Source organism: Glycine soja, chromosome 9 (genome assembly GCF_004193775.1).
Source record: "Glycine soja cultivar W05 chromosome 9, ASM419377v2, whole genome shotgun sequence".
Lineage (NCBI taxonomy): Eukaryota > Viridiplantae > Streptophyta > Magnoliopsida > Fabales > Fabaceae > Glycine > Glycine soja.
In genome coordinates this window covers 23,429,270-23,455,077 of record NC_041010.1, presented here as the reverse complement: position 1 = coordinate 23,455,077, position 25,808 = coordinate 23,429,270, and the positions used below count along the sequence as shown (strand labels likewise).

Here is a 25,808-nt window from a genome sequence, read left to right as displayed (position 1 = left end):
AAGACTTTCTTGGAAGAAATGTATCAGCAGTTCCTCATCTTTTGCGTATGCCCCTATCTTCCGACAATACATCTTTAGATGGTTCTTGGGGCAAGTAGTCCCCTTGTACTTGTCAAAGTCCGGCACCTTGAACTTGGGAAGGGTGATGATATTGGGTACTAGGAACAACTCTTCTAGGTTAACAAAGGAATAATCTTCGCCTCCTTCAATGGCCTTGAGCCTTTCCTCTAGATGTTCCAACTTTCCCATTTTTGCCATAGCATGAGGGTTTTTAACCGCTGTGGAATGCGAGGGGTGTGGTTGTAGGTGATACTGAGGGCCCTCCAAAGTGTTTTGTAGGGGTATACCACCAGCTGCTTGCCCTTCAGTGGCATATCCAAGGCAAAACTTGAAGTCGGCTAGATTGTGGTGGGAAATTTCATGTGTCTCCCCCATGGGTTGAGAGACATGTACATGATGAGGTTGTCGGCTCTCAATGAGTATGGGAGCGGAGTTATTGACATCCTCATTGGGAGTGTATGCCACATTGGGTGGTGTATAGTTGGGAGGCAAGCCATATGGTGGGAAGGCGTGCTTGTTTTGAATTTGCACATAATAAGGGCCGCCCGTACTTCCCAAATCTTTTCCTACCATAGCTGAGGTTAGATGATTCATTTGGTTGAGGCCAGATGAGGGCATCAGGTTCACCTTAGCAACAACGCTGGTAGCAGCAACTGCAACCGCATTGGCTTCCATTATCTTCTTCATGCTCATCATGGCCTCCATCATTGTGGTCATTTGCTCTTTCATGGCCTCCATGTCGGCCTTCATCTGCTTTTGCACCTCCTCTACTTCACCCATTACTCTAGCTCTAGCACGGGTTCGGTAAGGGCGCCGTAAAGTGTGTTCTTTCCTTTTTATAACAATGATTAAGTTCATTTTTTTTCAAGGAAAGAATGCAATGAGCAATGCAACCAATGAAAAGCATGGATGTATGCGAATGATGCACGGTTGAAGTATTGCAAATTTTTATGCAAGACATGGGGTTGAATCAATTTAGATTTTCAACATGGTCCATGACATCTTTGTCAAGGTGAAACTAGAAGTAACAAGGACATCAACAATCCTAAATGTGTTTGGCAGTAGACGAAGAAGCGATGTAACCCGATCCATCTTTTGCCCCAATTTCGCAAGATGGTTACTTCCATACTTCAACTTGACTTGATGAACCTTTTTCGTAAAAGCATGAGCTTGGTTCAACCCCATAACCCAAGGAATGGCAATTTTGATCGCCAATACTTCGACAACATTTCATAGAGATGAATGACTCGGGCATACTTATGCTATGCATGGAAAATGTAATTATGAGATTGAGATGCCCGAAGAAACATCTTTTCTTAGTTAACCATGCATTAGGTACCATGTTCAATCATTTTGTTTTTAAGTGAAACGGGTTTATGATCCCAATATGGTTGGCTCATGGTACCGAACATATGCAACTAAGAATGCATCATGAATTTTCATGCTTCCTTTTTTGTTTTTGTTTTGCAGAGGAAAATGCAAGGATCATGCATGAGTAAACATGAAAATAAAAGGTATGCAAAAAGCATGTAAGATGCAGATGCATGGTGATGAAATGACTTATGCAAAATGAAATGCATGAAATCATAAGTGACAAATGCAGGAATGATACATCCATTACGATGCCATGAAGAGATGCTTATGCGATGCATGATATGAATGCATTTACGGACACGAGAGCCCGGAAAAGCATCTCTTCTTACTTGCACATTTGGGGGCACAGTGCCCCATGTGTGCAGTTAAGAAGGTGATATGGACTTTCCGGTTTCCCGTGACAAAAGACGAGACCAACATACAATGCATGCGTGACGACATGATACAGATGCGCAACAACGCAACAAGGGGATGTACACAACATGCAATATCCTCAAATAATCACATAGCAAAGGCGCACATGACATTTAGGTTATATGCATGGCAGTGTTTAAAAGGCACGCAACGTGTTCGCTTCATGCCCCTATTTTAGGGACCTAAACGGGAGGAACTAAAAGGCTTTTATTGATAATTCCCAAGGTGGTCATATCTCTCTTGATGGTTTCTAGAGGTATCATCCCCTTTGAAAAACATATTGCGGAAGTAGGGACTACTAGCAACAATATGTTTATCAAAGAGAAAAAATCTAGATGAGAGTTCACTGTTATCAAGCAAGTCAGAGACCCAACATGACCACAGATTCACCTCCACTCCTTATGTTCCCATGGACTCGGGTATAGGGCCCCTTTTCAACTCGCCGTGTGTACAAATAGTATTGGTGTTTGTGTGCATCAAATGAATAAATATCTAGCTCATGCATACATTTCAAAAACACACTAAAAGCACCAAAGAGTTATATACAAGAACGTAAGAGAAATAAAAGGAAACCGACAAAAGAGGAAGTCATGATATTGCACGAGATTAGAAGGCCTAACTCTCTAAAAACAGTCCCCAGTGGAGTCGCCAACTGTCGTAACCTACCCTTCGGCAGAGGGCGACACAGGGCTCACGGGTGCGTCTTCCAAGGGAGGAAAATACGCGGAGTCGCCACCAACGTTTATTCGAGGAAAACGTCGGAAAAACCGGAAAGGTGTGGTATACGAACTTTAAGTGTGAAAGGTTCGGGAGTTGTTTTTACGCATGGGGAAGGTATTAGCACCCCACGCATCCGTCACAAGGGACGACAACCTTTAATCAAGTGTGCAAATATGACTTCAAAATGTTTTATTTTCCCTTTTTTATTTCTTTTTGTGTTTTTATGCTTTTTATGTTTTTTTGTATTTTTTATCTTGTTGTGGTCGACAAGGGTGTTTCCCTTGCTCCTACGTATCCTCAATTGCGATGAGAAAATCAGACCTTCATAATTCTTTGAGAGCTAAACGTTGGTTAAGTTGTTTTGATCTTTTTCCGCAAGATCGATTTTAACCGCACAAAAGTCATTTAAGGTGTTGGACCATTAAACGATCTTTTGATTCTTTTAAAAGGAGAGAAACGTTAAGGTGTTGGACCATTAACAATCTCTTGTTTCTGAAAGGAGAGAAACGTTAAGGCGTTGGACCATTAATGATCTCTTGGGGTGGTCGACAAAAGCGGGGCTTTTGCTCCTACGTATCCTCAATTGCGATGAGGAAATCAGACCTACATAGTTCTTGCAAAAGTGGTAAAGTTACATGTTGATTTTATGCTTTTGAAAGGTCCATGTTAAACGATAAAAGTAATAGAGGAAAACCTTCACGGATTTGTTCACGGAAACATCTCTGAAGCGTTACGGAAGCACCTCGGCTTGGATTTTCTTCACGGAAACAATTTTTTTCACCCAAAACAGCTGAAATGCATAGCCAAGGGGGTTAGGGACCCTTTGGAACAACCTCCCTTCGCCTATTTACAGGAAAAGGGGAGGAGGTTGTCACCCAGCTCGCCCAGGCGAGATGGGTTGCTTCCTCCATAAACATATTTCACTTGAAAATTGCTATTTGCATCCCCCATCTTGATAAGTTCGCCCCTCCTTTTTTCATAATTTACGGAAAAGTTACGGAAGCCTTACCAAAGCATATAGGACTTGATTTTCTTCTTTTTCCTCTTCCCTTTCACCAATATCAAGTGAAATATGTTTACCTAAGGTTTTCGGAAATTTTACGGAAGCATTACGGAAGTGCCGGAAGCCCCGGAAACCATTTTTCAACAAAGCGTGGAGGATCTTGATAAGTTCACCCCCTTTTCACTAAGTACACCCCCTCTTGTTGTTTTTTTATTGATTTATTTCCGAAACGTTGCGGAACTTTACGGATTACGCAACAATGCTTGTTTTTCCTTCTGAATTGTTGCGAAACTTTACGGATTACGCAACAATGCTCTTTTTGACTTCCGGAATGTTGCGAGACTTTACGGATTACACAACAATGGGTGTTAAACATTTTGAGGCGGTCAAGCGAAGGTCGCATGCCAACAAATAATGGTCCCCGGACAAAATTAGAGTATGACACTAACTTAACCAACTTAAAACTACCTAACTATTAAATGTTATAACAGAATAACAAAAAAACAGAAAAATAACTAAGTTGGTAAAGTCTAAGAGAAACTAACTAATGGTTGTTAATGAACAAACATACAACACTAACTAACTTATGTAAGATTTCAAATTGTTTTCACCTTAACAAGAACAGAAACAGTGGTTGCAGAAACAGGATTCAATCACCCTTCAGCTGAGTTAAGTCCAAACAATGGAAAAATTTGCTGCTTGGAAGAGCCTTTGTGATCATAACAGAAGGATTATGATCAGTTGAAATCTTCTAGACTATAACTGATCCTTGACCAATAACTTCTCTGACAAAAATCAGCTTAATATCAATGTGCTTTGTCCTGTCATGATGCACAAATTTTTTGTATAAATCAATGGCACTTTGGCTGTCACAGTGTACTATGATCACTTCGTCTTGTATCTTCAACTCCTTTGCAATGCCTTCAAGCCACGTAGATTCTTTAACAACTTTTGTAAGAGCAATATACTCAGCTTCAGTGGTTGATAAAGCCACTACCTTTTTAAGGCTAGCTTTCCAACTAATTGCAGTGCCAAAAGCAATGAACACAAATCCTGTGAGGGATTTCCTTGAATCTACACAGTCAGCATAATCAGAATCTACAAAACCTTCAATAGCAGTTGTTCTTCTGCTATTCCTAGCTCCACCATAAACCAAAACTCTTCCAAGTGATCCTCTGATATATCTGAGTATCCATTTCAGGGTTTGCCAATGTGCTTTGCCTGGATTTTCCATGAACCTACTTACTAGGCTAATTGCATGTGCTATGTCGGGGCGAGTACATACCATAGCATACATCAGTGACCCTACAACATTTGCATATGGAATACCTTCCATGTAAATTTTTTCATCATGTGTCTTAGGTGCTTAACTTGTACTGAGCTTAAACTATTGAGACATATATAGGAGTAGTTACAGGTTTGGAATTTGACATTCTAAACCTTTCAAGAACTTTTCTGAGATATAACTCCTGGGATAGATTCAACAATTTCCTTTTTTTGTCTCGTTTGATTTCTATTCCCAATATCCTCTTGGCTGCTCCCAAATCCTTCATTTCAAATTCCCTGCTCAGCTCAGATTTCAATTTTTCAACCTCACTCTTGCTATTACTTGCTATCAAAATATCATCAACATATAATAGCAATATCACAAACTCAACTTTAGAAGGAAATTAGAAGTAAAACACAGTTATCATAGTGACTTCTATGAAACTTTATGTGAGTGATAAATTCATCAAATCTCTTATTCCATTGCCTAGGGATTGCTTTAAACCATACAGGGATTTGTTTAATTTGCAAACATGATCCTTTTTATCTCTGACTTCAAACCCCTCGGGTTGTTTCATCAATATCACCTCATCAAGATTTCCATACAAAAATGTTGTCTTCACATCCATTTGTTCTAACACAAGATCAAATTCTGCCACCATAGCCATAAGTATTCTGATTTACCTGTGTTTCACTACAGGAGAGAAAACTTCATTGAAGTCAATTCCCTCCTTTTGAGTGAATCCTCGAGCAACAAGTCTAGCTTTAAATCTATCTGGTTTAACTCCTTGGATGCCTTCTTTCTTCTTGAAGATCCACTTGCAGCTGACCACTCTAGAACCAGGGGTTTTTTTAATCAATTCCCATGTATGGTTGTCATGGAGAGACTTAATCTCTTCATTCATGGCACTTAGCGATTTTTCTTTCTCTTTACTAGTTAAGACAACTTTAAGAGTTTTTGGATCTTCCTCCAAAACTTCACTGGCAGCTACCAGAGCAAATGCTATTAGATCTGCATATCCATACCTCTTAGGTTGTTTGATTTTTCTTCTGGTTCTATCTCGACCTAGCACATAGCCAACTTCTTCTTGTTGTTATTCTTCAGATTTCTCTTCATCAAGAGGCCAATTAACAACTTGTGTTTTAGCATGTTTGTCCTCAGTCTCCACCTCAAAATTTAATTTTTCAAAACCAGTTTCCTTACTCTGATTAGTGCTGGATTGAACCATGTTGGGCTTGGTCTTGTAGGCCATCTCAGCTTCATTGAAGACAACATCACGACTCACTAAACACCTCTTAAAACCAGCCTCCAAACACCACAACTTATACCCTTTCACTCCCTCAGGATATCCTATAAAGATGCACTTGACAACTCTAGGTTCCAATTTGTCTTGCCTGATGTGAGCATAGGCAACACAACCAAATACCTTTAGTTGTTTTAGACTCGATGGATGGCCAAACCAAATCTCCTCAGGGGTTTTAAAATTTAGAGTTGTTGAAGGACACTTGTTGATGAGATATATAACAGTCATTGATGCTTTAGCCCAAAAGATCTTGGGTAATCCTGCACTTAGCAACATACATCTCACTCTCTCCAAAATGGTCATGTTGAATCTTTCAGCTAAACCATTTTATTGAGGGGAGCCGGCAATTGTCTTGTGCCTTGCAATGCCATTCTCTTTGCAGAAATCATTGAAAGTTTCAGAGCAGAACTCAAGACCATTATCAATACGAAACCTCTTGATCTTTCTGCCTGTTTGGTTTTCCACAAGTGTCTTCCAACTTTTGAAGTTATCAAAAGCCTCATCTTTTGTTTTCTGAATGTAGATCCACAACTTCCTTGAGTAGTCATCCACAATGCTCAAGAAGTACCTTGCTCTAGAATGAGAAGGGGTCTTGGTTGGACCCCAAATATCAGCATGAACATAAGCAAGGGTACCTTTTGTTATCTGTTGTCTAGCATTGAATTTGGCTCTGCAGGCTTTGCCATGGACACAATGTTCACAAAACTTCAATTTCTCCATTCTGTCCCCACATAGCAGCTCTTGTTTTGCCAATTCAATCAACCCCTTCTCACTTACATGACCCAACCTCATGTGCTATAACTCAATTTTTGATTAAACTCTTCCTGTTGTAGTGGCCGCAGAGCCAATTACAACTTCACCATCCACATAATAGAGACCATTCTCCATAATTCCCCTCATGACAATCATGGAGTCTTTAACTACATTCAGTATTCCTTTTTCACCTTTGAACACATACCCTCTTTTATCAAATTCACCAAGAGAGATTAGATTTCTCTTTAGCTCAGGTACATATCTGACCTTTGTGAGAATTCTCTCAGCCCCATCATGAAACTTGAACCTTATAGACCCAATTCCTTCAATTTTGGAAGGCTTGTTATCTCCAAGGAGTACTAACCTATCTGCTTGATCAGAAAATTGTTCAAACCATGATCTGTTTGGTGTCATATGCCATGAACACCCTGAATCCATTATCCATTTAGTTTCTGGATTCTTTTCAGACACCACCAGTGCCTCTGCAGATTCATAGCCATCATCTTGAACAATTGCAGCATTTCCTGAGTCCTTCTTCCTATTGTTATTGCCACCATTTTTCTGCCTTTCAGGACAAACTTTCCTTATATGACCCTCCTTTTTACAATGATAACATCTAATTTTGAAGACATTTACTTCACCATTCTTCTGGTTTTCTGGCTTTTGCTTCTTCTTATCAAATTTACTATCTTTCTTGAAGGTCTTGCCTCTTGCTGTCAGCCCTTCACCACTTGTAGAGGACTTCTTTTCCTTTCTTTCATTCAATTCCTTTGAATTCAGAGCAGCCTGCACTTCATCAAGAGAAACAGAGTCTCTTCCAAACAGTAAAGTCTCTTTGAAATGAGAGTAACTCTTAGGCAAAGAGCACAACAATAGCAAAGCTTGATCCTCATCATCAATGGTGACATCGATATTTTCAAGATCTAGAATCAATTTATTAAACAAGTCCAATTGTTCTCCTACTGATCTATCTTTACGCATTTTAAACGAATACAAAGACTACCTTAGGTAAAGATGATTAACTAAAGATTTGGTCATGTACAAACCTCCAAGCTTTGACCAAACCCCAACAGTAGTTGTTTCCTTAGAGACTTGCCTCAGCACCTTGTCTCTGGGACTAAGGATAATTGCACTATGTGCCTTCTGCAGTAGTGCTTTCTTATCCTCATCAACCATCATCTTTTCGAGTTTGGCTTCTCCATCAAGTGCTTCCACCAGGCCTTGCTGAACAAGAAGAGCTCTCATCTTCAATCGCCATAGCCCAAAATCATTTTGCCCTGTGAATTTTTCAACCTCATACTTGGCCGAACCCATTTCTTGAATCGAGCCCAAAATCATCCACGTTCACTGCACCAGTTTGTTATGCCAAGATTAGATTTACTCACAAGAAATATGAGTTTCTTTTTTAAACAAGAATAAGCAAAAATGCAGAAAAGGGATGAACAAAAGCACTTCACAAAAATGTGATTTTTCAAGAGTAAAAACAACTCTCAGCAACTACTTTTCTTTAAACTCTGCAGATTCCTCTTGTTGGATACAAAACTCTCTTCTGGTCTAGGCTATACAGAAAAAAAGAAATAAAAGCACTATCTCAATCCTAACTAACTTAACCAACTTAAAACTACCTAACTTTTAAATGTTATAACAGAATAACAGAAAAATAAAAAAATAACTAAGTTGGTAAAGTCTAAGAGAAACTGACTAATGGTTGTTAATGAACCAACATACAACACTAACAAACTTATGTAAGATTTCAACTTGTTTTCACCAAAATTAGTGTTTATTTTTTTTATAATTAACTTTCTATATAATTGATTATCAAAGTGCATGTTTCAGTATAGAAAAATTAAAATCGGATCAATAGTGTTTTTTTAAAAATTGCAGTAAAAAACATGGTTTTTTTTATTCGATCTCTATTTTTAAAAGGATTTAATTTTATTCTCATGAGAAAATTTTCATATTATCCTTGCGTTAGTTTTTATTTATTTTGTTAGTTAAATATCCATAGATTTTGACACATTGTGCCATGATTTTGACAATGCTCGGTGTTCTTTTTTTCTTTTTCAGTTGGTATATTTATTTATCATGTAACGTGTTTATTTATTCCTCTCATGTGACCTTGTAATACTATTTTATGCGGAGTAATACCCCTTGTACTCCATTTATTAATAAATTTTTACTTGAAAAAATGTTAAATATCTAAGTAATTGGAGACAAAATGAAAACATAATGATATTAAAAAATTAATATGAAGTTTAAAATAAATAGAGGAATAAAAACATAATTAAGCAATTAAAATTCAATTTTAATAATAAATATAAGACTTAAATACTATTTTAGTCCTTCTAAAATGAATTTTAATTTTAGTTTTTGAAAAAAAAATCTCTTAAATTTTTATCATTCGAAAATATAAAATCACTATTTTTTATCATTAAAAAGTTAGTAAATTTTGCTATTAGTCCTTAATTATAAAAAAAATCTTTTATTCTTACCTTTTTTAAAATATGAAATCCTTATTTTTGCTCTCTATTAATGTTCATTGTAAGTAAATAAATAAAATTTATTTTTTAAAAAAATAAAAATAAAGGTTTCACATGCTCATAATGATATTACGTGCAAACAATAATAGCTGTAACCTAGAGAATCACTTCACCTTCTATAAAGAAAATAAGCTATTAATTAATGAGTGTCACATGATAGGTAAAACCAAAAATAGTAAATTTATATTTTAAAAAATGAGGCCTAAAGAAGATTTTTTCCAAGGAACAAAATTAACTAAAATTTACATACTTTTTAAGAATAAAAGTACCCAACATGTTTATGTTTTGTGTTGAGTTTAGGATCTGTTAGGCTGAAAGAAAAGAAAGGTGAAAAGTAGAATAGTTGAAAATAGGTAAGATAACAATATCTAAATGGAAATAAGTGACAAATAGAGTAAAAAAATGTGTTTTAGTTTTTTATCAATAAAAAGAAATAAAAAATTAGAGTATGGAAATAAGAAACTGATTATTATAAATCAATAAACTTATCATATATGACAATCTAATTGACAACAATATAAAAAAATTTATATTGAAGTGGATAGACTGATAACTTATATTTTATTAATAATTGTTAAAATATCTCTTCATAGGCTACATCAAATGGGTTGGAGTGTAATATTGCAGGAAGTTAGAGTTTTATATACTTCTTTCAGTTCTGAATACAAGAAAAATAATCATTTTTTTCAAATATAAGTAAATTTCAATTAATTTGACCTTATGTAATGATATTATCTCCTAAATACACTTTATTTAATTGATGTTGTGTTTTCATTAACTTTTTCTATTATTAATATCAAGTTTCAATGAAGTATAGTGTAGGTAAAAGATTATTTTTTTAAAGGAGATTGACACAATTAAATGATGTTTAACTAAATTTCTTAATAAGCATAAAAGTAATTTTTTTATATTTGAGACTAGAGAGTTAATAGACAAAGCTCGAGGTAGGGGTGTAAATTACTCTAAAAAAATATGTTATTGAGTTCATACAAATGGAGTGAAGTGTAATATTTGAATAAGTTTGGAGATTGGAGTTTGGTGTCATTCAAATAAATATGAACATAATATAATATAATTTACTCTAAATAAAAAGGAGTGCAGTACCTGGACTAATTTTGTTGTTATTTGCATATCAATCCAATTTAAAATTGAGAGAGCGCACACAGAATCAAAATTGGATACCATATAATGACATCCCATTGGTTGGTTTGGGAAGACATAGATTACCAAACAAATAACTTGAGTCATTGATAACATCAAATCAAACGGTTCACGTTTCTTTGTGTTAGTCTAGTTGGATCCTTGTAGGGTTAGTTTGACATCTCATTGGCTGGTTCGAAAAGACATGAATTATCAAACAAATAATTGTGAGTCATTCATAACATCAAATTGAACCGTTCACATTTCTCTATGCTAGTCGTGTTGGATCCTCATTGGATAGTTTTGTTGTTGTTGTTGTTATCCACATCTGAATCCAATTTAAAATTGAAATAACTCATATTGAATAAAAGATAGATACCATAAAATGACATTCCATTGGTTGGTGTGAAAAGACACGGATCACTAAACAAAATAATTATGAGCCGTTGATAATATCAAATCGAACGGTTCACGCTTCTTTGTGTTAGTCTAGTTGGATCCTCGTAGAGGCTTCCAAAAACTTTATAATGTGGAATCGTGCTAATGCACTCTCCATCTACATCTTACCATCACTCTCACCCTTGTGATTATTCTTACCACATGAAATCCACACTATAAAATTCATCACCTCTTCTTGTTCTCACCAATTAGACTATTAGGCTCTCGGAGGTCCAAGACTGACCTTCTCCACACTTTTAATTATTTTTTGTTGTGTTGATATATTTTCTTGTTTCTAAAAATTTTGAGTTCTTTTTGTTTATGCTAGGTCCATGAGTTGGGCAACATAGCCTCGTTCATGAACCTTCTTTACAAATCTACTCAAATGGAGTTTGTTGACCATGTCTTTTATTTCTCTACCCTCTCCTTTATTCTTTGCCCTACTCTTTGTTCTAATTATGGACATTAAACATCTTCAACGACCGTGATTTCCTTGATTAATGAAATAAGGTAAGAGTTCTAACTCATGTGTTATGATAAATTAACTTATTTAATAGTCATAGTTAAATGATTAATATACATCCTTTATAAATTTACAAATACAATTTATTTGATAATCACCCTTATTTTTTATTCTTTATTAACCAATAAAATAAAGTTAATTATGTTTTTAATGTTTCAAATTTTATAGTTTTCCATTTGATCTTAATGTTAAACCTGATGAGCAGGAGGAACCAATTTCTTGCTCCGAGGAAGCAAGTGCCAATGTTGGTGGAGAGTGTGAAACCAGATCCACAACTTCTGAACCAGATGACAACATTCGACTAGAAACAACTATCATTGACAGAGCCAACGTTGTTGAATGAGGATCTGACTCTCAGAATAGGTTTTCTTATTCAGAAATTATTAAATGTTCCATGAGGATATAATTTAATTTATCAATTTCAATATGACACATACATTATATTTTTTTTAAGAATTAATAATGTGTTACATCAAAATATTGATCATGACCAGGTCTACTTGGTGGTGGTGATATATGACAAAAAAATTGACAATTTATATTTTTGTTAGTTAATTTTTCCATGTTTTGATCGATTTTATTTTCCATTACAAGAGAAAAAGATCTCATAAAGGAATTAGGAACGTTTCATCAATTTTATTTTCTTGAAATTTAATAATTAATATTAACTACTCATTATAACCATTAAGTCTTTAAAAAATAAATCACACACACACGAATGAAATCTATATGGGGAAATTTTATTCCTCAATTATATGTGCCAAAAAAGTAACCGAACCATACAAAAGTTGACACTTGTGATTTCATGAGCCATGACAAAAAATTAAATTAGATTCTTTTGTATTTAAGTATTCAAAATATAAATATATATTATATAAAAAAGTAGACACAATTCATTAAAAATTATATGTTTTTTTAAAATTAAATGAATAAATAACTTTAATAAATTTCAAAATAATATATCACATTTTTTATTCAATTTGTTATGTTATTGTCTATTTTTTAATTTATTCCTAAAATAATTACATACATAAATATCTATACATTGGATAGACATGAGAATGGGGCAATGGTAATTTACAACTAAATATTACAAAATTAAATTCTTATTAAATTAAATTCAAATAATTTATTTTTTAATTAATTAATTTTTTAATTAAATATTTAAATTAATTAATTTATTCATGTTTTGTCGATGTGTGTGAGATGGTCAGTAAATGTTTAACTTATAATTGATAGTAGTCATGGAATTATACGTTGGTCGCGTTGACACTTGACACTACCGAGGCAAGAAAGACAAAGCAGATTAATACAATTACTTGAATTCATCTTTAAAGAAAATTGATGAAACACATTTTTCATTTGCAGTTAGTTACAATTAATGACCTAGAAAAGCCTAAACCTTACTTGAGAAAATATGTTATGCTTTGTTTGGATAAAGAGATAACTTGAGAAAATATGTATGCTTTCCCGGTTCTCTAGCTTTTCATGTTTAATATTATTATTGCTATTCTATTAAACGTGGTACTATTTCCGTTTCTTTTTATCCGTCTACAAACAAATAAAATAATTTTTCTCAATCCTGATAAAATTGTTGTAAAATTTCATATTTCATCCTTTTCTCTTTCTACTCTACAATATATATATATATATATATATATATATATATATATATATATATATATATATATATATATATATATAAATTAAAAATAAGGAAACAAGAATATAATTAACAAAAATGTAATTAATATGATCAAATAAATAGGAACATAAATTCTTTAAAAATCAGACAATTAAAAAACAACGGAGGGAGTATTAATAATATTGCTACGATGAAGATGCTGTTAAACCTAAACCTCGAACCGGAAGCAACGATGCATTGAATGATGTGGCACCCATATGATAGAGATAGGCATAGTAGTTGTACATGAGATTATTGCAGATGATGTTGATGATGATTGAGAAGAAATTAAGCCATTATAGAAGGTGCAAATATGCTTGTAAAAACCTTGGTATATATACTTGTTGAATTGTGGAAAGGATGCATGTCGGTTCCAGCATTGTTCACTGGGTTGTCCAGAATTCCTGAAAATGTTGTATATAACGATGAAATAGTTTGTATAACAAAAAAAATATTGTAGGAAGAAAAATGATTAATGCAATGGAAAAGGATAGAAAACAAAATAATAGGAATATATAAAATGTTATTTTATATAGAGAAGTGTTGTAAGATTTCAAATTCTTTTCACCAGAATTATTGTTTTTTTAATAATTAACTCTCTATAATTGAATATTAAAATGCATGTTTCAGTATATAGATAAATTTTAAAATTGGCTCAATTGTATTTTTTAAATAACATGATTTTTTATTTGATCTCCATTTTTAAAAGAATTTAATTTATTGTCGTAAGAAAAATTCCATATTATCCCTGTGTTAGTTTTTCATTTATTTTGTTAGTTAAATATCCATAGATTTTGGCACATTGTGTTACGATTTTGACAATGCTCACTGTTCTTTTTTTCTTTTTGAATTGGTGTATTTATTTATCATGTAACCTGTTTATTTATTCCTCTCATCACCTTGCAAGACTATTTTATGCGGGGTAATTAATATCCCTTGTACTCCATTTGTTAATAAAGTTTTACTTGTAAAAAATGTTGAATAGGTAATTGGAGAAAAAAAAATAATGATATTAAAAATTATATATAAAATAAAAAATAAATATAAGAATGAAAAGCATAATTAAACCACTAAAATCCAATTTTAATAATAAAAATTAGAGTTAAATACTATTTTAGTCCTTCTAGAATGAATGATATTTAATTTTAGTGTTTGTAAAAAAATCTCTTAGATTTTTATGCTTTTTGAAAATTTAAAATCATTATTTTATATCCTTGAAATTTAGTAAATTTTGGTTTGGTCCTTAATTATAAAAGATTTTTTAAACCATGAAATCATTATTTTTGCTCTCTATTAATGTTCATTGTAAGTAAATAAATAGCATTTATTTTAAGAATTTTAAAAAATAAAGGCTTCACATGTTCATAATGATATTAGGTACATACACAAGTAGGTGTCACCTAGATAGTCACTCGACCTTCTATAAAGAGAATAAGCTATTAATTAATGACCGTCAAATGATAGTAAAAACCAAAAGTAATAAATTTATATTTTTTAAAATGAAAACTAAAGAATATTTTTTCCAAGGAACAAAATTAACTAAAATTTAGTTACTTCCTAGGAATAAAAGTACCCAACATGTTTATGCTTTGTGTTGGATTCAGGGCCTCTTCAGCACTAAGAAAAAAAAACAAATAGAATAGTTGAAAGTAGGTAACAGAGCCATTTGTAAATGAAAATAGGTTAAAAAACTAAAATAAAAATATTATTATGTCAGCATTTGTTATGTTAGGTAGTACTTTTTTAAATAAGATTGACACAATTAAATGATGTTTAATTAATTTTTTTAATAAATGTAAAAATATATATATTTTTATATTTAAAACTAGTGTGAATTTATAGACAAAGCTCAAGACAGGGATGTAAAAATTACTCTAAAAAAGTTATGTTATTGAGTTTATAAAAATGGGGTGGAGTGTAATATTTAAAAAGTTTGAAGTTTTGTGTTATTTAAATAAATATGAAGGTAGTATAATATAATTTACTCTGAATAAATAAGAAGAGTGTATTAGAAGAACTAGTTTTATTGTTATTCACTTCTCAATCCAATTAAAAATTGAAAGAGCACGTGTTGAATAAGTAGTGGATATCATATAATGACATCTCATTGGATGGTTCAGAAAGACATAGATTACAAAACAAATAACTTGAGTCGTTGATAATCAAATCAAACGGTTCACATTTTTGTACTAGTCCTATTGAATCCTCGTTGGGCTAATTTTGTTGTTGTTATCCACATTTCAATCAAATTTAAAATTAAAAAAGCACGAATGGAATAACAAATGAATAATGTATAATGACATCCTATTGATTGATTCAGAAAGACACGGATTACCAAACAAATGATTATGAGTCGTTGATAACATCAAATCAAACCATTCATGTTTATCTGGGCTAGTCTCGTTGTATCCTTATAAATACTTCCAAGGCTTTATAATGTGGAATTGTCCTAACGTAGCCTCTAACTCCCCATCTACCTATTACAATCACTCTCACGCCTTTGATTATCCTTATCACATGAAATCTACACTATAAAATCCATCATCTCCACTTGTTCTCATCAAATAGACTATTAGATTCATCAAAGGTCCAAGACTGATCTTTAGATCCATGAGTCAAGCAACAAAGTCCCATTCATGGAGTATCGTTACAGATCTACTCAAATGGAAGTCATTGAGCATGTTTTATATTTCTTCACCTTCTCTTTTATGCTTTGCTCTATTCTTTATTCTAGCCATGGAATCTTCAACGACTATGATTTCCTTGATTAATTAATTAAGGTAATATTTCTAACTTGTTTATTATGATAAGTTAACTTATTTAATATTCAGAATTACATTATCAACATACATCCTCTATAAATTTACAAATATAATTCATTTATTAATCAACCTTTTTATTCAATATTCACAAATCAAATAGACTTAATGTTTTTAATCCTTTAAATTAGCAGGTTTATTTATTTTAATCCTCCCAATAAAGCACCGATAATATTTTGTAAACATATGGCTAAAAATATATTCAAAAACTGCAACCAACCCTGACTTTTCAATCTCCCAAGTAAAAAAAAGTAGCTTTGTTTCATAAATATAGTGTTTTAATTGATTGTTGTGTGTGTATAAATACAAGTAGACAGGTTGAAGTAGGTCAGCCGCCACAGAAACTACCACAGGAACCTAGCTTGTTGACGGACTGAAAATATTAGGTACGTAAAATCATGAAAAGAGTATCTAGAATATATATCCAACTCTTCTTTATTTAGGATTTTGAAATTACCGAACCATTATCGCTGAGTGCGTATTTTACAGAATTTTCCCAGTTTGTGAAAATTAATCTTTATCTACAAAATATGGTGTATGTGGTTGTAGAAAGGTGGTGGTGCAACATCAATGTGCTGGAGAGGAAAGATGACCTAGTGCTTTTTAACAAAAGATTAACATCTCCGACCGTTGTAAAAGCTCAGTTTGGAGTTGAGTGGGAACAGTACGTTGTTCAACATGATTTTTACTATTATTCTCATGGAACATTTTTAAGGGAACTCTAAACTTTTTGTATGCGGTACATAAAGTTTAGTGTGAGTGGCTGTATGACAAGTTTTTGGTCATGGTGGTTCTCCAATGTCAACGGTGATTCGAAAACAACCGTGTTGGAAACGAGGTTCAACATTGTCACTAACACTGGTTCTCTAATTTCAACTATCTTTGCATTCAAACCTAGCTTGTTGCACTTGCTGTGATGGAATTTGTGAATGCTATGCACGTAGTACTCATATCAGCTTGGGAAAATAGTAATATATAAAAAACTGTAGGAAGAAAATGATTTATGTAATGGAAAACGATAGAAAATAAAATAATTGTAAAATATAAAATGTTATTTTATATAGATAAGTGTTGTAAGATTTCAAATTGTTTTCACCAAAATTAGTGTTTTTAGAATCGTCGTTAAAAATATTTCACTTTTAACGACACGGGCTACAATGACGGTCTATAACCGTTGTTGAAAGCCCTATTTAACCGTCGTTAAATAGTACTTTTGCAGTAGTATCTCTATAAATGAATATCAAAGTGCATGTTTCAGTATAGATAAATTAAAATTTGCTCACTTATGTTTTTTAAAAATTGAAGTAAAGAAAAATAACATGATTTTTTTTATTCGATCTCTATTTTAAAAGGATTTAATTTCATTCTGATAAGAAAGTTTCCATATTGTCCTATGTTAGTTTTCACTTATTTTGTTAGTTAAATATTCATAGATTTTGACACATTGTGCTATGATTTTTACAATGCTCGATGTTCCTTTTTACTTTTTCAATTGGTTATTTATTTATCATGTAACCTGTTTATTTATTCCTCTTATCTTTTTTTATCAGTGGGAAAATAATTTATTCCTCTTATGTGACCTTAGCTTGTACTATTGTATGCGGGTAATACCCGTGGCTTATACTTCATTTATCAATAAATTTTTACTTGTAAAAGAAATCTTAAATACCTACGTAATTGGAGACCAAATGAAAACACAATGATATTTTAAAAAAAATAAAAAGTACAAAATATATAGACGAATGAAAATCATAATTAAGAGCTACTATAATTTAATTTTAATAACAAATAATATGCTTAAATATTGATGAGATATTTCAGCTAATTTTTTACTTTTTCTATTAACCGAAAGGTTTGTTTGATTATTCCATAAATAGATTTTTTTAATAACTTCCAACATTTTTTGAAATGTTTTAAAATCATAGTTTCTAATTTTTTATATTTTCTTTCATTTTTATTTTTAATATATTTATTCAATTTTCTAGTTATTATTTTTAAATAAATCATTATTTTATTATTATTTTTATTATTTTATACTTTTCAACTATTTCAATAGTTAATTTTATCAAATATTTATAATTTAATAAATTAGCTTTTAGTTAGCTTTTCAGCTAATTTTATTGAAGATAACCTTAGTCCTTAAAAAATGATTGAGTTTAAATTTAATTTTTATATATAAAAAAAATCTCTTAGATTTTTATCCTTCCAAAATTTAAAATCACTACTTTTTATCCTTAAAAAATTAGTGAATTTTGGTATTGGTCCTTAATTATAAAAGAATTATTTGATTTTCACCTTTTTAAAATATGAAATCATTATGTTTGCTCTTTATTAATGTTGATTGTGAATATGCTTCAATAAAAAAAATGTTCATTGTAATAAATAAATAGCATTAATTTTAAAATTTTTTAAAAAAAAAAAAGATTCGCATGCTCATAATGATACTATGTACATATACTAATAGGTGTCAACTATTATTACAATATTTATTGGTCCTAAAAAATAAGTAAATTTTAATTAATTTAATCTTACTTAATGATATTATCTCTTAAATACCCTTTATTTAATTGAGATTTTGTTTGCACCGACCCTTATCTATTATTAATATTAAGTTCCAATAAAACATAATTTAGATAAATGAGATTGACACAAGTAAATATGATGTTTAACTAACTTTCGCGTAAAAGCATTTTTTTCTAGAGGTTGTGCAGAAAAAACTCAAGACAAGGGTATAAATTACTTTTATAAATTATGTTATTAAGATTATACAAATGAAGTCGCCTGTAATATTTAAATAAGTCTGGAGTTTGGGATTTGGCGTCATTTGAATAAATCTAAAGGTAGTATAATGTTATTTACTCTAAGTAAAAAAAAAGTGGACGCACTAGTTTTATTGTTATTATTTACATCTCTGTCCAATTTAAAATTAAAAGAGTACACATTGAATAAAAAGTGAATATCATACAATAACATCTTATTGGCTGGTTTGAAATGATTCAGATTATTAAACAAATAATTGTGAATCTTTGATAACATCAAATTGAACCGTTCACGTTTTTTATGATAGTTTTGTTGGATCCTCATCAGGCTAGTTTTGTTGTTGCTATTATTCACATCTCAATCCAATTTAAAATTCAAAGAACACACATCAAATAAAAAGTGGATATCGTATCATGATATCCCATTGGTTAGTTTGGAAAGACACGGATTTCCAATAAAATAATTTTGAGTCATTGTTATCATCAAATCAAAAAGTTCACGTTTCTTATGATAATCTCATTGAATTCTCATTGGGCTAGTTTTGTTGTTGTTGTTGTTGTTATTTATATTTCAATCCAATTTAAAATTGAAAGAACACATATCAAATAAAAAGTGGATACCATATCATGATATCCCATTAGTTGGTTCAGAAAAATAGAGATTACCAAACAAATTATGAGTTGTTGATAACATTAAATCAACCGTTCATGTTTCTTTGTGCTAGTCTCAATGGATTCTTGTAAAGGCTTTTACAACTTTATAATGTGAAATTATGTCGATGCACCCTCCATCTACGTCTTACCATCACTCTCACTCCTATGATTATTCCTATCACACAAAATTTACACTAGAAAGTTCATCATCTCTTCTAGTTCTCACCAAATAGACTGTTAGACCAAGAGGTCCAAGATTGACCTTGTCCACACTTTATAATTATTTTTTTTGTCTTGTTGGCTTATTTTCTTGTTTCTAAAATTTTTGTACTCTTTTATTTATGCTAGATCCATTAGCCAGGCAACAAATCCTCGTTCACGGACCTTTGTTATAGATCTACTCATATGAAAATCACTGACCATGTCTTATATTTCTTCTCCCTCTCGTTTATGCTTTACCCTATTATTTGTTCTGATTATGAACAATAAACATCTTCAATGATGGTGATTTCCTTGATTAATTAAATAAGGTAAGAGTTCTAACTCATTTGTTATTTTAAATTAACTTATTTAATAATCACAATTACATGATTAATTTGCTTCCTCTATTGAAGACATGATTGGTATTCACACAAATTGATTTGTTGGATATCTACTCATATCTCTTCATTAATTAGGGAAAGAACCCACACAAATTGTATTTTTTTGAGCAACATATATAAGGAGAATTAGATTTAGTTAGACAGTATATGATTGATGAAAAAGAATCAATTTTTTTTTAATAAGATACAAAATGTATCACCAATTTTTTCAAATCATCTAACACTTTACAAATCAACAACCATTGTTAGAGTACCTACCATTTCTTTCCTCACCATAATTATTGTTGGCAACAAATGATTAATCCAATGGTACTGGACATGAATCTCATAAGCATGTGGTAAGATATTTAAATTTTGATGGATGCGTATGTAGAAAATTTTGTTGAGATAAGCATCCCACCTATGAGTGCCAACAAGTCCCTTGGAGAATATTAAAATCCCGTTGACTAATTAATATACTTTTTTGCAGTCATATGTAGCTAAAATAATTATAGTAGAAAAGTCTTCCCTTCATTGCAAAAATAGCTAATTAGCTGCCACCACCACATAAAATTGAACAATAACTTTAATGTTATTTTTAATTATTTTAATACAAAATTATGTTATTTTAAAAAGGTTTTTTTTAAATCATTTCAAGAGTTTTAATTAAAGATTCTTATTACAAGTGTTCTAAAAATATTAGTTAACAAATATTTAGTGCTTACAATTAATTTCTAAAAAATAATACTTAATTATTTTTATTTTTAAATATAATAAATGCTTTTATTTCTATAGATAATTTCTATTTTTTTATTTTTTTAACCAATGTCATTAACATTATGGATTCATTTTTTTCTTTATTCATCGAAGTTGCATTCCTGTGTGCTCAGGAACTAATGCTCGGTGTGCAAAAAATTGCATTGACTATGAATAATGTGAAAAATGAAGCTAGACCAATAGCATTTGCAATGCCAACCTAGTTCGGATCTCTTGTGAGCTGGAGCTTAAGTTGATAGTGAAGATGCCAATGCTTAGTTCTTGCCAATAACTTTAAAGACCAAGATTCCAACTTTCATTTTTCCTCCATGGAACAAAGTTATTTATGTTCTAGATGCAAGTTCAACTGTGATTTCTTATCAATTAGTGTGTTGGGCCTTGCAATCCAAGATATGACATTGACAACTATAGTTTGGAATAAAAGTCTAGACTTTTCTATTTCATTTTTGGATTATTTGTAATTTTGGTCTTTAGGCCTTGCTTCTTGTGTTGTTCAAGGGGGGCAGTGAAAAATATTGGATGTATGAACAAATATTAAGATCTCCAACTCAATTCATCTCTATAAATAAATTCCATTTAGACAAATAGGCTGCATATTTGTTCATTTCAGTTCAATATACCTATATTTGTTTCATTCCATTGAGAGAAATAGTACAAGTTTAAGAGGATGTGTTTCTTGTCATGGTTAGAGGCGTGATTTTGATGACGTTCTTAGATTCATTAAGAGTTCTTCGTGTTCATTTCCTTGATCTGATGCGTGTTGTTCAGACTTCAAAGCCAAACCAATATGTACATAAGCTTAAAGTGAATTAAAAGTAATTTTATCACAATGCACCTATCAAAAAATACAATTATGATTAGCAATTTATTCTCGAACAGAAGCAACTCAATGACAGTTTATGGCATAGACAACGTGAACTACTTACAACTTACTCTGCCAAACATGAATCAAAATTAATGACTATTATGCATTTTGATTTTTTCAAATACTTGTTAATACATTAAAAACAAGCATACCAAAATTATTGCCCCATCGCCCAGTCAAATTTCACAATTGTGCATCCTTAGGAAACACGAATTGCTCTATTTTCTGCAGATAAAAAAAATCCAAATCATATTAATCTAGCATTTAGTGCTAATTAGCTAGAAACAAACAACTATTATGACTTCATTTTTAAATGATTTATGTGCTCTTAAAGAAACTGGCAATTGCTTTCGATTATATTGATGCGAGAAGTACACAATTATAACTTAATAGTTTAGTTCTCACATCAATATAATTATATACTTACTCTGTCTTGATGTAGGAACATAGTAATTTTGTTCTTGATTGAGATATAATTTATTGTGCACATATATACCTTAAGCACCTGCAACGAGGTGTTTCCTTCGGTCAACACATGAAATTTTGGATCGAACACTACTTGAAAACGGCTATTCTGCTTAGAAATGAAATAGTCCAAATGTTCCTAGAAATTCTTGCTCCCATTGAACCATTTGTATCTATATGCATTAGGATCCCGATTCATGGATCTCTCCGTTCGAGAAATAAAAATAAGAGGATCGAACCATTTCTTCTGACTCTTTTTCAAATTGGATAAATGTTGGTTGATCGTGTATTTCATTATAGTTCGATGATTCAGAGTATCATTTCCTATTTGATACCTTTGAATTTCATATTCGAAGTTGTAATTGAATCGATTCAATACATTTCTTCTAGGGTTACCATGACAATGCTCTAACCAACTAAACTAATGAATCAATTATGTTATAAAATAAATAATATTAGTATACATAAATTATTACTATACATAATTATCACTAACATTTCTAATGCATATTTAATGCGCATGTAAATTTGAATAATAAATATTGTGACAATTGAATTTAATTTAAATCATACAAATATTTATTGCACATGTAAATTTGAATAATAAATATTTACTTATGTAATCCGTATATTTTTTTAAAAATAAAAAATATTTATTATGACAACATTTTATTTGTATTACAAAATTTAATATATATTAAATAAATATTATTTATTTTATAACAACGTGAATTAAATATGCATTAAATTTTATAATAATAATCCGAATTAAAAAAAAAATTTAATGCAAGCTTTGGTTTTCTTTAAATTTTAATGACAATTTTGCCCATGTCTTGTTTTTCTCTTTAAATTTACTGCGCCTGTTTCCGGTTTTACGCTTCCTTTGTGTTTCACTTTCACTTTCGTCCTGTGTGCTGGGTGGTTTTTGTAAGCTTTGGTGGTTTTTGCAAGTTTGTTGGAAGTAGTTGTTCAGTGAAGGTTAAATATTGGTGGTTTCTATCGTAGTTGCTCTTCTTATTCCCTCAGAGGTAAGCATTTTATGGTTTTTTTTTTGGTTTTTTTTTTGTGTTCATATGTTACAGAAGCAGTAAAATGTTGAGGAAGGTTATTCAGTAAAAACTTCTTCCAGAAGTTCCAAAAACTTCTTCCAGAAGCAGTAAAATGATAAATGTATTCACCCATTTTTTTTATTTAATAAAATATATCTTCTCTTGGGTGAACAATTGTAACTGATTGAATCATGTGGATGACTTCATCATCTGTATCAGATATACCATCAACACTATCATCTTCATCTAAAGAGTCTTCAACATATGAGTTAGACACAAGATAATCATCATCATCATCTAGAGCGCTTACATTTCTTGGCAGTTCCGACTCATTATTAGATCAATTATTTCCACATGTAACAAAATTTGCAGAATGAAACATAGAACCACCAACAACATCCTTTTCTATGTACAATCCTATAGCTGACATTTGTTCTTGTTGTTGAAAACTTTCGATCATAGTTTCAACATCTTTGTCATCACAAATTTGCAACGCAACATATTTTCCTGAAACTAAAAATCTACAACTTATAGAACAAATAATTTCATTATTTTTTAACTTTACCTTATCTCCAATTTTTTTTTAAAAGCATTGAAACTTATTTCACGTTTAATCTAAACCGCTTTTTTACTGCCTTCAAATATTACACCATCATTCTCTTCATATACCCTTCCATTAAAATATAAGATTGTTATAACCGAATTCATCATATACCAAAATATACCTACAAAAACAATATTATAAATAATTAATTATAACAACAATAACTTCGAAATAAAATAATCTAATTATAAAAAAAAACCTACTTCAGTTAAACTTGAGAATAAAACTTCATTCTAAAAAATAATTATTACTTAAAACAAAATTTGTGATGCGAGAGGATTTGAGAAAGTTGAAAAACTTGAAGGCTTCGAAGGTAGAAAAATTTGAAAAATAAAGAAGGCAGAAAAAATTTTCAAGTAAAAAATGCGTTGGTACCAACGAAGGCTTAAATAGGGGGAGGGAAACCTGCACAAAATTTGTGATGCGAGAGGATTTGAGAAAGTTGAAAAACTTGAAGGCTTTGAAGGTAGAAAAACTTGAAAAATAAAGAAGACAAAAAAAATTTTCAAGTCAAAAAATGCGCTGGTACCAACGAAGGCTTAAATAGGGGGAGGGAAACCTGCATGTTTCGCTAGTGGTAATGGCGAAACCAGCATGGCCTGTTTCGCCAGTCCTGATTGCAAAACCCGTTGAACGCCTGCCACCTCTGACACCTACGTTTGCTCTGAACGCCTACCTCACCTATATTGCCAGTCAAAATGGCGAAAACATCTCTGCCACCTCTTTCGCTAGTGGCAGTGGCGAAAACACCACGTGTTCGCGTCACTTGCGTTTTGCCAGTGGAGTGGCGAAACCAGCACCACATCACTCAAGTCCCAGGCCTGTTTCGCCAGCATGCATGGCGAGTCACGTGTGTCGCCAGCATGCATGGTGGAACCCTTTGTAGTAATAGACCCCCCCCCCCCCCCACCCTCCCTTAATTTGTTTTGAAAGAGACCTATTTTGGGAATTAGCTTGTAAAACTAACCCCCTGGAGTCAATTTGCCCTATATCTACATCAGATAATCCTTTGGATATTGACTAATTGAGGTTCTACACACTTATGCTCCATGGAAAATTTATAATCCTACATTTTTTTAAGGTAAGAATTTATAATTTCTTTAACATAAATATCTTTATAATGATTTGTACTTTTTAATATAAAAAGAAAAATATTATCCTGCTTTCTTATACACGGGCCTTACTTTTTCCACTTTTTTCTTAATCATGTAAGCATAAAAAAACTATACATTGTAAATATTTTTACAATTTTAATGTGTATATTTTTAATATCGAAAAAAGTGTATATTTTTACAACTGATCATCTTTATAAACACGGACTATTTATTTATTTTCTGATTATGGGATTGGAAAATTTATTCTCACATTTATTATGAGATAATAAAATAATTATTATAAGACATGTCACGCATTCGTTTAAAATATTTGTGAATAACATTTCTATGTCATATTGTTAAGAAATATATTCTCACAATTACAAAAATAGTTGGTGAAATAAACTTTTCATAAAATTTATTTAAGCCTCATCCGCTTTTTATAAAGCTGTTACAAAAAAAAATCCATTTTTTTTATAAAGCCCAACTTTCATACACCAGTGAATTATAGGACACATTATCGGTTGTAAAAATATACACATTAGAGAATTTTTAATTTAGTCTAATGTTTTTTTTATATTTTATTAATTATTTTTTTTAATTCTATCTTATGTGAATATATTAGGTATGTGATTTAATTGGATTAAAATAAAATAAATAAAACATGCAAAATTGAAAAATTGATCAAAATTACAAATTTTTTTTATAAAAAACTAAAATTACCACAGAAAAAAAACCAAAATTATAGGAATTAAAGCTTATATTTAAGCTTAATATCTGGAAAGTGTTCAGCCTAAATCTAGTAAGTATAGTACTAAGATAGTATCAAAGCACATACAGTCAAAAGCTTCTTTAGATTTGCTGCCAGTACCATTTCCTTATCTTTCAGAGAAGATATCAGCATATTCAACGATTCATATCT

The 25,808-nt window shown here is 31.4% G+C and overlaps 2 long non-coding RNA genes across 2 annotated transcripts; both read left to right on the top strand.

Moving 5' to 3' along the window:
* The first annotated feature begins 11,147 nt into the window (after positions 1-11,147).
* LOC114425781 lies at positions 11,148-11,967 on the top strand. The gene is made up of 2 exons (XR_003669290.1): positions 11,148-11,522; positions 11,741-11,967. It is a non-coding gene; the product is annotated as an uncharacterized LOC114425781 (long non-coding RNA).
* Positions 11,968-16,234: 4,267 nt separating this feature from the next.
* On the top strand, positions 16,235-16,857 carry LOC114367102. The gene is made up of 2 exons (XR_003657114.1): positions 16,235-16,424; positions 16,588-16,857. It is a non-coding gene; the product is annotated as an uncharacterized LOC114367102 (long non-coding RNA).
* The last annotated feature ends 8,951 nt before the right edge of the window (positions 16,858-25,808 follow it).